The sequence below is a fragment of the Rattus norvegicus genome, chromosome 2, assembly GCF_036323735.1.
Source record: "Rattus norvegicus strain BN/NHsdMcwi chromosome 2, GRCr8, whole genome shotgun sequence".
NCBI lineage: Eukaryota > Metazoa > Chordata > Mammalia > Rodentia > Muridae > Rattus > Rattus norvegicus.
The window spans coordinates 138,429,639-138,442,396 of record NC_086020.1 but is presented as its reverse complement, the minus strand read 5'-3'; the positions used below and the strand labels follow the sequence as shown (position 1 = coordinate 138,442,396).

Sequence of the window (12,758 nt, the reverse complement as noted above, 5' to 3'; positions counted from 1 at the left end):
ATGGCTTGCCCTTTGTTTGAAATTGGAAGATCCTCAGACGTATAAATGGTCATATACTGGACCAGAGTGTCCACGACACCCACACCCATACTGACCATTGCTGTCCCACTGATTGATTCTGGGCTGGAGAGGTGGTTTAGTGGTTAGGAGTGCTGACTCCTCTGTTAGATGACAGACTCCCAGGACCCACATTCTAACTGTCTGTAACTCCAGTTCCAGGCTATCTCACAGCCTCCTGTGGCTTCTGTGGCTACTGCATGCATGTAGGGTGCAAACATTCATCCAGGCAAAACACCCATATATGTAAAATAGAAGGAAGGAAAGAAGGAAGGAAGGAAGGAGGGAAGGAAGGAAGGAAGGATGGAAGGAAGGGAGGGAGGAGGGAAGGAAGGAAAGAAGGAAGGAAGGAAGGAAGGAAGGAAGGAAGGAAGGAAGGAAGGAAAAGAACACGATTCTTTTGCAAACTTAGGTCACAGTAACTTGTGGCTTGTTTCAGAGATATTCCTAGGTGGCCAGCTGATAAGGAATCAACGTAGCCAGTAATGGCTTTAATTGTGCAGCCATGCACTGTTCTAACCACCCCAAGGCTGTGAGACCACCTTGGCTCTGTGGTTGGTTTTACCTTTTCTTCCTCCTCCTCCTCTTCCTCCTCCCCCCCTCCTCCTCTTCTCCCTCCTTTCCCTCCTCCTCCTCCTCTTCCTCTTCCTCCTCTTCCTTTTACTTTGTGGGTTGTTTTTGGTGTTTGTTTGGAGAGAGTCTCACTAAGTAGCCAAGGCTGACTTGGAACTCACTACATAGACCAGGCTGGTCTCAAATTCAGAGATCCATCTACCTGCCTCTGCCTACCAAATCCCAGCACTACAGTTGTGTACCACTCCCCATGGCCTATTGTTAGTTTTATTTCTTTCCCACCCAATGCCCTAGTCAATTTATTTGGCAAAAAGAAAGAGAAAGGATGGAGAAAGGGAGGGAGGGAGAGAAAGAAGAGAAAGAAATTTTGCTTAAAAACAACTTTTGTAACATTGAAAACAAGTATTTTATCACCCTCTACTGGCACTATGATAGTATTCTTTAAAAAAAAAACACACACATTTTATAGTGCAATGTTTTTAAAAATTAGAAAGGTCTGTTTCATTTTGTTTCTCCTCCTCCTCCTCCTCCTCCTCCTCCTCCTCCTCTTCCTCTTCTTCCTCCTCCTCCTCCTCCTCTTCCTTGTCCTCCTCCTCCTCCTCCTCTTCCTTGTCCTCCTCTTCTTTTCCTGGGACTAGATCATCGTGATGGGCAGCAATCAGGCAAGGACCAGCTTCAGTGAGATTATGATTGAGCCGAGCCATCTGGGATTCCACACAGAAGGAATCAGGCCAGGGTGGCTGTGACTCAGGATGTGGACACTAAAGACAGGACCTCATGAGCCTCTCCAGTGGGACACTTGCTCTCACTTCATTCTTTATATTGAGACTTAGGTACAGACCCGTCTATCGTCTACCTGTGACCTTAACTATTTATCTACCTGCCATCTATCATCTATCATTTCTTTATCTGTTTGCCTACCACGTAACTCTGGTTGATCAGTCTATCGATCTGTATCTATCCATCAACCATCTATCTATAATCTGTTTGCCTATCTTCTATTTATTATTGATATCTATCTATCTATCTATCTATCTACCTACCTACCTACCTTTAGTTTGATTTCTCATCCATTTATTTTGTTTTCCTAAGACAAGGCTTCTGTGTATAGATCAGATTAGCCTCAAACTCACTATGCAACTGAAGACTTATTTTGAATTCCTAATTCTCTTTCTTTTATCTTCCTCCATTCCTGGTTTAAACCTATTTTTCTTCTTGCTATGTAGCCTTGGCTGGTGTGATGTTTTGAATAGATTTGGCCCACAGGGGCTCAGACATTTGAATGTTTACTCATTAAGGAGTGGTGCTACTTGACAGGAATTAGGAGATGCAGCTTTGTTAAGTGAGCATGCCACTAGGAGGTGGGCTTTGGGGTTTCAAATGCTCAAGCCAGGCCCAGTGACTGGCTCTCTTCCTGCTACCAGCCAACCCAGATACAGAACTCTTTGCAACTTCTCTGGCACCAAGACTGCCTATGTGTCACCATGCTTCCTGCCAGGACTAAACCTCTGAACTGCAAGCCAGTCCTAATTAAATGTTTTCCTCTATAAAAGCTGTTATGATCATGGTGTGCCTTTACGCCAACAGAAACCCTAACTAAGACAGCTGGCCCGGATTAATTATGTCTGCCAGACTGCTCCAGAAGTTTCTGTGGTCCTCCAGCCTCTGGCTCCTGGGATCACAGGCATGTGCCACCACACCTGTCTTCCACCACACCTGTCTTCTTGCCCCTATCTTTATGGTACCAGATAGGGATAGGCCAAAGAGAATTACAATTCAAGGCTTGCTGGTTAGAAACTGGACCATAACTGATGGATATAAAAGCCCAGAGAACACCTAAGAATGACAGGGCACCACCACCCAAATTCTGTCTTTTGTACTAACTTGGGGCTGAGGACAGGGCTTTATTGGCAGAATGCTTGCCTTCTACTCACAAGACCCTGGGTTCAATCCCCAGCACTGCAAAGACTGTTATATTTGCTGGCTACGGTAGTGCTCACCTTTAATCCCAGTAAGGGGCAGAGGTAGGAGAAGACTGTTGTTGTGCGTTTGAAGCAAACCTGGGATACACAGTGACTGTTAGAAGCAGCCAGGGCTGCAAAGTCAGATTCTGCCTGAGAAAACTCAAAACAACCACCCACCACACCTAACCTGGATATGACTGTTCAACAGATACAAAATGTCCAGCAGGGACTCGCTGCTACTAATTAGGTCAAGCTCATCCCACATTTAAGTACACGATGCTGGTTGTGTGTAGGTTAGTGCTGTCCCATGTCCACTCTGCCACAGGGCTCAGACGCTTGGGGAGGCGGGAAGTTTGACCATGCTTACCCCACACTGTCACCAGGTGGGTGTTGGGCTATGGGAAGCCTTGGGACATCGCTCCGGGGGGTGGGGAAGCACAGTCTAAGTGCAGGAGCACAGTCTAAGTGCAGGACACAGCAGGAGCTGACTTGGGGGGGGGTCCCCTGGCCTGCAAGGAGGCCGGGGCCTTCGCTTCTCAGGCTCTTGAGCATCCAGGCACCGCCGGGATGCCACAGAAGAGCTGAGAACAGAGTGGGGGCCCACAGGGCTGGATGTAGCCTTGGGTTGGGGGAAAGAGACGGAGCTACAGCTGGTCCTGAGGGAGAGAGTCCTTGGCTGGACAGTGGCCTGTGGAGGTGGCTGGGATCACAGGGAGATTAGGTGGGGGCTCTTGTAGGTGAAGGCCTTCTCGAGAGCTCCCTAGGGTGGATCCGGATGAAAAGAGATTTTAAGGTGTTTATTGTCATGGCGGAAAGTAGATGAGTAAAAATGGTACCCCACTTCTCAGGGTGGGCCTGAGATTAAATACCTGTTGCAGGGAGGAGTGTCTGGGAAGGAAAGTTTATTGTCTAAGCCTTCAGGTACCTCATTATAATGTGGATCTGTCTCTGTCTTGAGCCTACGTGACCTGTGGTCACATCCTCTACCTATGGAGGGGTTTGGAGCATTGCCCTTATGTGACTGATGGCCACGAATCTTTGGAGGGCTGTGGCTAGTGCCAGGGGCCTGGGAGTCAGGTGAAATACCTACCATCCCTTCAAGTCACCAGGGTTTCAAGCCTCTGCTCAACCAGGAACCAGGCTGCCTCTCACGGTAGTAGAGGAGACTAGAGCAGTTGTCGTGGAAGCAAATGGTGAAATGCTTACTTCTAGAATGATCTCTAATGGAGGTGCAGTCCATCCAGACTTGTCCCTTCCTTTTCTCTTCTGGAAATTTGACTCTTTGTTTCTTCTGTAATGAGCACATAAGGACCACGGCAGAGAGTGTGGGAGATGATGTCTTCATTTGCTCTCGGTTGCCCTAAGAAAATATCTGAGGCCTAACACTTGACAAAGAATAGGTCCTTCACACGTAGAAGAGTGTTAGGAGCCGATTGGAACCTGTGGCTGGAGAGATCAAAGACATTGAACATTGAGAGTAAACTGTCCCTGCTCCTGTTCTGAGGTATCTGGATGCTGAGTGTCTTTACCAGCTTCTGGAGATTTCATAAAGAAGTCACATATGGTCAACTCAGTAATCATGTGACATCAAGGGCCAGAACTTCTTCATGGTTCTTTTCAAACGATAGTGTGAAATTTCTTTATAATTATCTTGGCTTGGAAGAAGTAAAGAAACATGCTTGTCTAGGTCCAGCATGATCCCAGTTCGTGTTAGCAAATCAAGAGAGGGCTGTGGTTGAGACTAGCAAGGTCACAGTAAGTCTGAGTTTCTTAGTCACATAGAACACATGGCTAAAGGCTTAGAATACTAAAGATATAGCTCAGTGTTTAAGAACACTTGTTGTTCTTCCAGAGGATCCAAGTTCAATTCCCAGCATCTACATGGTGTCTCATAATCATCCATAACTCTAGTTCCAGGAGATCTGACCCTCTTCTGGCCTCCTCAGGCACCAGGCATACATGGGGTATACATACATGCAGGCAAAATGTGAGTGTGTGAATATGTGAGTGTGAGTGTGTGTGTGAGTGTGTGTGTGTGTGTGTGTGTGTGTGTGTGTGTGTGTGTGTGTGTGTGCTTGAGGCAGGACCTTTATGTAGCCCTGGCTAGCCTGGAGTTTGCTACATAGATCTGGCTGGCCTCAAACTCAAAGAGATCCTCCCGCCTCTGCCTTCCAAGTGATGGGATCAAAGACCAGCACCACCATGCCCGACAATGAGAAAATATTTAAGCAGCACTTCACACAAGAGGTAGTTGTGTCTTCCCTGTTCATTTGGGTAAGGAGTAACATCTAATGAGACGGACAGTCAAATTAGAGCCATACATGTAGGCTGTGTCGAGTGTTGGCTTCAATATCAAAGAAAGTCATAGAGAAGTCTAAAAACAAAGCGACAGATTCGATTTCCATAAACAAACAAACAAACAAACAAACCCTCATGCTTCACATGTACTTGACTTGAGACAGAAAGGGATGTGGAAAGAGCAGAGAGTAATGTTAGAGCAGAGAATAACAAATGCAAAAATATCAAATATGGAGATAACATTTTCCAAGTATAATTTTTAACTGTTGGGGTTTAGGAATCACCACTCAGACCAAATAAACAAGGATCGCAGTTAAGCAAGAATAGTTTATTGAATGCACACCTTAATACTGGACATCCAGGACCCCAAAAAGGACTATGGTAGCCAAATTGCAGTACAGTCTGCTCTCAGAGTAGACTTTTTGTAGAAAAAACCAGGCTTAAACGTTTAAAGGGCAAGGAGAAGAGCAGTTGGCTCAGTGGGCAAAGTCTTACTAGCTGACCTTTAAGCTGATTGGTCCTGAGTAAGGTAGGGAGGTGGTGGATGGGTGGTGAACAGGGGACTTTCAGAACATTGAGATATCAGAGTATGGGTGTCATAATCATAACTTTTTGGCTAATTAGGAACATTCTTCAGTGTCACCCATAAAAAACCATAGTGAGCTCATTCACAGGTGCAGGAAGGGTTGCCCAGTGGTCAGCTCAAGATATTTTAGATATAACAGTTCATATTGACCTTTGAGATGTGATGGGTCCTAGGTAAAGCTTTGTGGAATTTTTTTAAGATTAGCAAATCTCATACGGAACAGTCAGAACATACAGACCAAAACAGGGTGTGTGGTCAGCATGTGCTTGAGCCAATGACTTCTCTGTGTCGGTGACTGGCAGGCATGTTATAGCAACAATATGAAATAGCTGGCAGGTATGGAACAAGATGGCTACAGCTATTCTGGGAAGGAGGGATATCAGACCACAACATTAACTACATTTCCTTTTATTCCCATTATAAGTAGTTTTTCTAATTTACCTTTTAGGTATGAGGCATGTTGTACCATTCAATTAATTTCTGTTCTTCTGCCTTGCATCACAAAAAGGTGTTTCTCTTCTCTTCTATCCTCTGGGATTAATTGCATCTTTCTCCCAAGGAACGCATTGTAAACAACAGGAATCTTAACCTCTAGAGACCTCAGAATTGTGAAAAACCCCTCTTGCTGGACCTCGGCTGTTAACCATTGTTGCTTTGCAAAGACTATAAACAAAATCACAAAAAGGTAAAAACTAGACACTGCATTATATTTCTGGACTGGAGAATGACAGGGTCTTTTCAATCTCACTCTAAGACTTGACATCACTGTGATGGCTACTCTTGGTTGTCAACTTGACTGGAATTAACTAGAACCCAAAAATGGAGGCCACACCTCTGAGGGATTTTTGGCTAATTTTTTTTCATTGTACACATTTTATTTACAGTTTTGTACACTGTCTTAATATGGATGGGACCGCTTTTCTACTTGAGCCATTGTAACCAAAGCAAAATAACCTAAGTAATACAAAGTGTTAAAGTACAGCATAAAGATACAAAAGCAGACAACTAATTCTAGTTAGGAATGTAATTATGGTGTTACATTTTTATAGTCCACAATTATGTTTAGGGATCACACATAGATCACTGATTTGAATGAAATGCATAAATTTGTAGCAAAGCTTTGTAGTTACAAAAAAACAAAAAATTACCAAAGAATGTACAAATTTAATGTTTATTCCATATTCCTGGATCCTTCACCAATGTTACATGAGGAAAAAAACAAAAGCAAAACAAATGAAAAACTGAAATCAGAATCACTAATGTTATCAAGGAGGGAAGCAAATAAATTAACATCTAGCAGCCATCAGCAAGAGGACAGCAAGGACAATGCTGTGACAGGAAACAGAAGGTTGCTAGGAAGCTGTACTTAGACTCTCACACCAGCAAATCCGCTCCTGCATGGAGTGGAACAAAACCAGATCTTTTCCTGCTAAGGTGACAGAAATGCACGTTCTTTTTCGAATACTGTGGAAAGTCAAGTGTGTGTCATGGTAATTCTACCCGGCTGTTACAGAGCGGGCCAGGAACACATCTGTGGGTTCTGGGGTGACGTATACTGTAATTCTTTGATTGGGATAGTGGACACACTAGCAAAAATTGGGGTGGGGGAGGAGAATGAACACAGAAGTACAAGACAAAGGCGAATGAGACTTCTCTTATATCTTAGCAACACTTGGATGGAATCAGCTTCAGTGTGGTCCACTCTGCTTTGATGAGGCTTTGGTTCAGCTCCCAATCTCGATTGCGTGACGCAGTCTCCTGTGAGAATACTCAGAAGGTGTCTTCTTAAACAACAAACCTATTTTTAGTGGTGGAGCCGCTCTTTGTAGCTGTGTCTGCGTGGGACTGATAACCAATCACTGTCTTCGGAGGAAGTCCTAACCTTTCCTTGTATACCCTCCCTATGTGTGTGACTGCATCTCTGTTTTCACATTCAGTCATCCATATTGCTATCTTATCACCTTTAGCTCTAACATTGACAACAGCTCCACACACGTCATCACTGTAGTCATCAAAAGATTCTCCAATAAGGCACAGCAGTGTCTCTAGCCAAAAGCGATCGAGGTCACTTCGTCTCTGCTGCTTGTTCAATGTAATTAGCCATCGTCCTCCCCGTTTGTTTTTCTCATCTTCCCACATAGGCTCAATACCATCCTTAAAAAGTGAGTAGTCACAGCCAGGCATTAAATTACTAAACAACTGGATATGGTTGTATAGAGCCCAAAAGTCTTCAACAGTATCAAACTTAGAGATCAATCGAAGGTTTGCTTGCCAAGTTTTGCTTTTATCATTTTTAAAAAACCAGAGTGCCCACCTGTTCTGTAGAGGGTGTTTAATATAGTGCTCTGGGTTAGCAACCTCCTGATTAGACTCTTTTTTCCTCTTCCGCAGGTGGGGGATTAGTGGTAGGGGTGGTTTCCGGTTCCACAGTCGCCATCTTAGATCGATCTGATCGCACACCATTTTTGCCTAATTTTAAGTGAAAGGATCCACTTCTAAGCCATATCTCTGAAGTGGGCAGACACACCTTAAATCTACTTTTGAGGTAGGAAGATCCACTTCTAATCTGGCCCACACCTTCTGCTGAGAGCCTACAAAAACATGAAAGAAGGAAGCTTTTATTCTTTGCTTGCTTGCTCCTGCCTAGCTAGCAAGGTCATTTTTCACTGGCATTAGAGTTTACTTCCTCAGGACTCTGTCATACGCTGAAGACAGCTGAGACATCCAGCCTTACGGACTGATCAATTGATGGATTCCTGGACCTTCTATACATAGGCAGCCATTGTTGGATTAGCTGGACCACAGCCTGTAAGTCATTCGAGTGTGTGTGTTTGTTTGGGTGTGATAGATAGATAGATAGATAGATAGATAGATAGATAGATAGATAGATAGATAGATAGATGATAGATAGATAGATAGATAGATAGATGGATGACAGATAGAAGACAGACAGATAGATTCTATAGGTTATATATAATATCTGCTATATAAAAAGATAAACAGGCGTCTCTGACAAAAGGTCAGGACTTTGAAATTTGAACATTCAGAACTGTTTGATGACCCAGGTCAACAGAAACCATTCTATGTACAGTAAAGAAAACCATAATCATGCTATTTATTTTTAATAGATTACCCTTATAGAGTTTCAGGTATGGAGCCTGACAATAAGCAGTGGCTACTGGCGTCAGCGTGGATAAATGGGAATTTACATCCTTGTCTGTATGCTAGTTTTTCAGCAGTGAGAGTTTGGGGTGTGTACATTAATGAAAGGAACATTCTGTGACCGTATTAAAATGTTTGTATTGACTGAACTGTGAGAGGATTCATAATAAGTTAAGCAGTTTCAATGCCTTTTCTCAACTGTACACTAGGTCTCTCATTAAGGTTTCACAGATGCTTTAACTAATGTCACTATAACATTCATCACATCCGATCAAACGCTGTGTAGACAGTTGTGACTTGGTGAGACATACTGAACATCAATGAAAGCATTAAGGCTAGTCTTTGCCACAGCAGGCATTTCTCTCCCTTTTGTCTGCATCTGCCTCAGGGTACAACCGAGTACCTCGATGAACAGCACAAGGGAGCTTGCGACCAGTGGAAGTAAAGATCTCCAGTGCGATGACACCAGTTCTCACCTCCTTAGTTCTTTCACTGTTTGATTACTGACTCACTCTAGAAAGGCGGGCACACCGTGGCTGCCCAGAGTAGAAATGGACCAAGGAAGATATGCATGAAGAAGTGTATCTATGCTGTTTGAAGTGGTAGGTTTATACGCATGTATGACTTTCCGAACTATGACTTTATGACTTCTTTCTTTCTTTCTTTTTTTTTTTTTTCTTTTTCTTTTCGGAGCTGGGGACTGAACCCAAGGCCTCATGCTTGCTAGGCAAGCGCTCTACCACTGAGCTAAATCCCCAACCCCTATGACTTTATAACTTAAGCAGGCACTATTTCTTGTACATAAATTATTGCTTTATAAGCTAATGAGATAGAATATATTCTAGACTTTGGTTTACTCACATTTCCAGTTTGGGAACTAAGTTCAGATACCATTTGCAGGACTACACAAAACAAAAACAAAACAACAAAATGTGTGAAAGATGCTAACAGTTACAGGGTCCTTCACACACCAGGTGTCCTGACCACGCTCAATCTTACTTAGTCTCACTGTTGTACATATGAACCAAAACAAGCCCCTGCCTTGAGTACGTTTCCAGCTCACCCACATCTGACCATAACCACACTGTGGATCACTTCATCCCACTGCTTTTTAATAGATAATTTTTTTTTTTGGTTCTTTTTTTCAGAGCTGGGGACCGAACCCAGGGCCTTGCACTTCCTAGGCAAGCGCTCTACCACTGAGCTAAATCCCCAACCCCGATTTTCTTTTAAAATGCAAGTTTAGGGCTGGAGAGATGGGTCAGTGGTTAAGAGCACTAACTGCTCTTCCAGAGGTCCTGGGTTCAATTCCCAGCAACCACATGGTGGCTCACAACCATCTGTAATGGGATCCAATGCCCTCTTCTGGTGTGTCTGAAGACAGGGACAGTATGCTCATGTACATAAAATAAATAGATATTTTTTAGAAAAGTACAAGTCTGAAAACTAACTTGGATATGTGTTTCTTTGAATGTAGCTCACCATGGTTCTCTATGAGTTTCTTCTAACGATGCAAAGCAAGATCAGTTTGTCTTTCTACTACACCCACCCTCATACTTTTTCGGCCCCTCTGCTGCTGCCACCTGGAATTCAGCTAGATCCTTCATTTAAGTTTTAAATCCCATAACTACTCCTACAATGAGATTCTAGGCTCATATTGGTATGCTTGTGGTAAGTGTCTCAATATTCCCTTGAAAGGTGACCACAAATGAAGACTGTTTACGTACTACTAACACCAGCTCTCGTGTGTTGTTACTGAACCTTTGAACTGTAACAAGGCATTTGCTATACGCTAGATTCCTTTCTGGACAAGCAGTACGCAGCCAAATAAAGGAATGTGCATATTCAACAGGTGGGAATAATTCTAAGAATTTCCCCAGATTATGAGTCCCTCTCTGTATTCTTTGGTTAATGCCATATATTTTTGCTGACCATTTCAGGCACACTTACTGACTCCTATTATCTTCCTTTTGTGTATAACCCTTGCATCCTCCTCAAATAACTGAATGCATTTACCAAGATGTGTTACATCCTTGGAATTTGATTAGAATTCTATGTTCCCATATGCACAATTTTATTTAATTATCTCAGACTGATTTGCTTCGGGGACCCGCATTTGATCCCTATAATCTATTCTCCTCCTTCCTCAGGAATAAATGGAATAACTACTGATGAGGGGAGCAGCCCTGGATTTCTCCTTATGGGATTCCCAGGCACCGGGAAGGTTTAGATGGCACTTTCCCCCCTATTTTTACTAGTTTACATGCAAGTTTATGTGGCAGCTCTCACAGGGAGCCTCCTAATCGTTCAGCTCACCACTCATCTGTAAACCCCAAGGTACTTTCTTTATTTACGTATATTAGTACTTCATTTGCATTATGTCTGCGTGCTAGAAATGGACATCAGACAGAAGAGAGCATCAGATCTCATCACAGATAGTTGTGAACCATCATGTGGTTACTGGGAATTGAATTTAGGATCTCTAGAAGAACAGCAAGTACTCTTAAACACTGAGCCATTGTGGCCTTAACCCTGCTGGTTAAGATTGAAGTTGACCATGACAAGTTGGCTCATTTGAGCTTGGCACTAAAGGAGGACTCCCATTACCAGCAGGCCTCACCCTTCTCTGACCTTGTCTAGGGATTCAAATCCCTACACCCTCTTCCTGGGAAAGGTCAAGTAGTTCTTCACCAACCCACGTGTTAAGCTTCCTCTTTTCTTCTTCCTCTTTTCTCCATAAGAACCACCCAGCAAGCACCTAGGATTCTTAGAATCAATACAAATGAGGCACTCATTTGTATTTAAAACTCTAACCAATCATTTTCATTTACCCCAAAAACTCCTCCTTCCCACTCTCCAAGGTCCATATACATCCCTGATTCACCTTGAATAGAGTGCATGCATCCAATCCCACCCCATATACAGGTATGCACACAAGCTGAGATTGTGTAAGAGAGCTGTTTCACAGAAGACCACCAGAGAAGGCCTTCTCTTAAAGGAGCTATAATATTCAAAGAAAGCTTCCCCCAACTCCCGCCAGCCAGACTGAGATCCTGTAGAAGCCCACCCATTCCAGACTCTGCTTCATCCTTCCAGCCCACTCAATGTGCAGTAGTATCTGGTCACCCTGAGAGGAAGGAAGCAGAGGATGGAGAACCACAGCAGGCCCTCAGAACGTGAGACACAGCCAGTTAATGCATACTGAAGGGCTCCAACTTGACAAGACAGACTCCATCTTGTAACCAGGCCTCTACTTTAGACACTAGGCCCTGTCCTCAGGTTAAACTCTGATTACTGGAAAAACCACAAACTTGTTCCAGGAAGGAACCACCCTAGTCACAGGCCACCAGCAGGAAAATACCTAATGTTCCAGAGGCTATAGATAGATACCAACTGAAATCACTGTTAGCCAATCATATAACTGCCAAGTTGATAAGCCTCTCACCCTGCTGTAACTACAATAAAAAGGTTGAACCTTAGGTGTGTGGGGTCTTCTCTATTCCTAGCTGTGTCAGAGGGGCCTGAGGGTCCAAGCTTGAGCATATAAATTTGACTTCTGGTGGCCTTTGGGGACCCTCAGATCTGGGCATAATATCTGGGGACTTGTCCAGGATCCCCAAGCCCCACCCCCAAGAACCCCTGAACTGTTGAGTCAAAACCTAGCTGGTACGAGTCTGAATGTTTGTCCTCTATCTTGGTTGTCTCAGTACTCTACCCTTAATACTGCTGTAAGCAGTCTAGGCAGACACACTGGACAACCATGGGCCACAGGACTTGGGAGACATCCCAGACCTGCATGTAGGGGATTGGATCCCCCACGTAGACTTGAAGAGACAAAGCTGGTCACTCCCAAATCATGCAGTGTGAGATGGTCTTCTCCCTTTCTTTTTACCTCTGATCGCCAAGAGGATTAACTTATTGTCTTTTGTCCTTCTGTTTGCTCTTTGTCTGACTTATTTCTTTGTGACCGATCCATGGGACAGACTTAGACCATTTTTTTTTTAAGATTTATTTATTTATTATATATAAGTACACTGTAGTTGTCTTCAGATGCACCAGAAGAGGGCATCAGATCTCATTACAGATGGTTGTGAGCCACCATGTGGTTGCTGGGAATT

At 43.7% G+C, this 12,758-nt stretch overlaps 1 pseudogene; it reads right to left on the bottom strand.

Moving 5' to 3' along the window:
- Positions 1-6,636: 6,636 nt before the first annotated feature.
- On the bottom strand, positions 6,637-7,915 carry Eif4e-ps3 (eukaryotic translation initiation factor 4E, pseudogene 3; annotated as a pseudogene).
- Between the last annotated feature and the right edge of the window lie 4,843 nt (positions 7,916-12,758).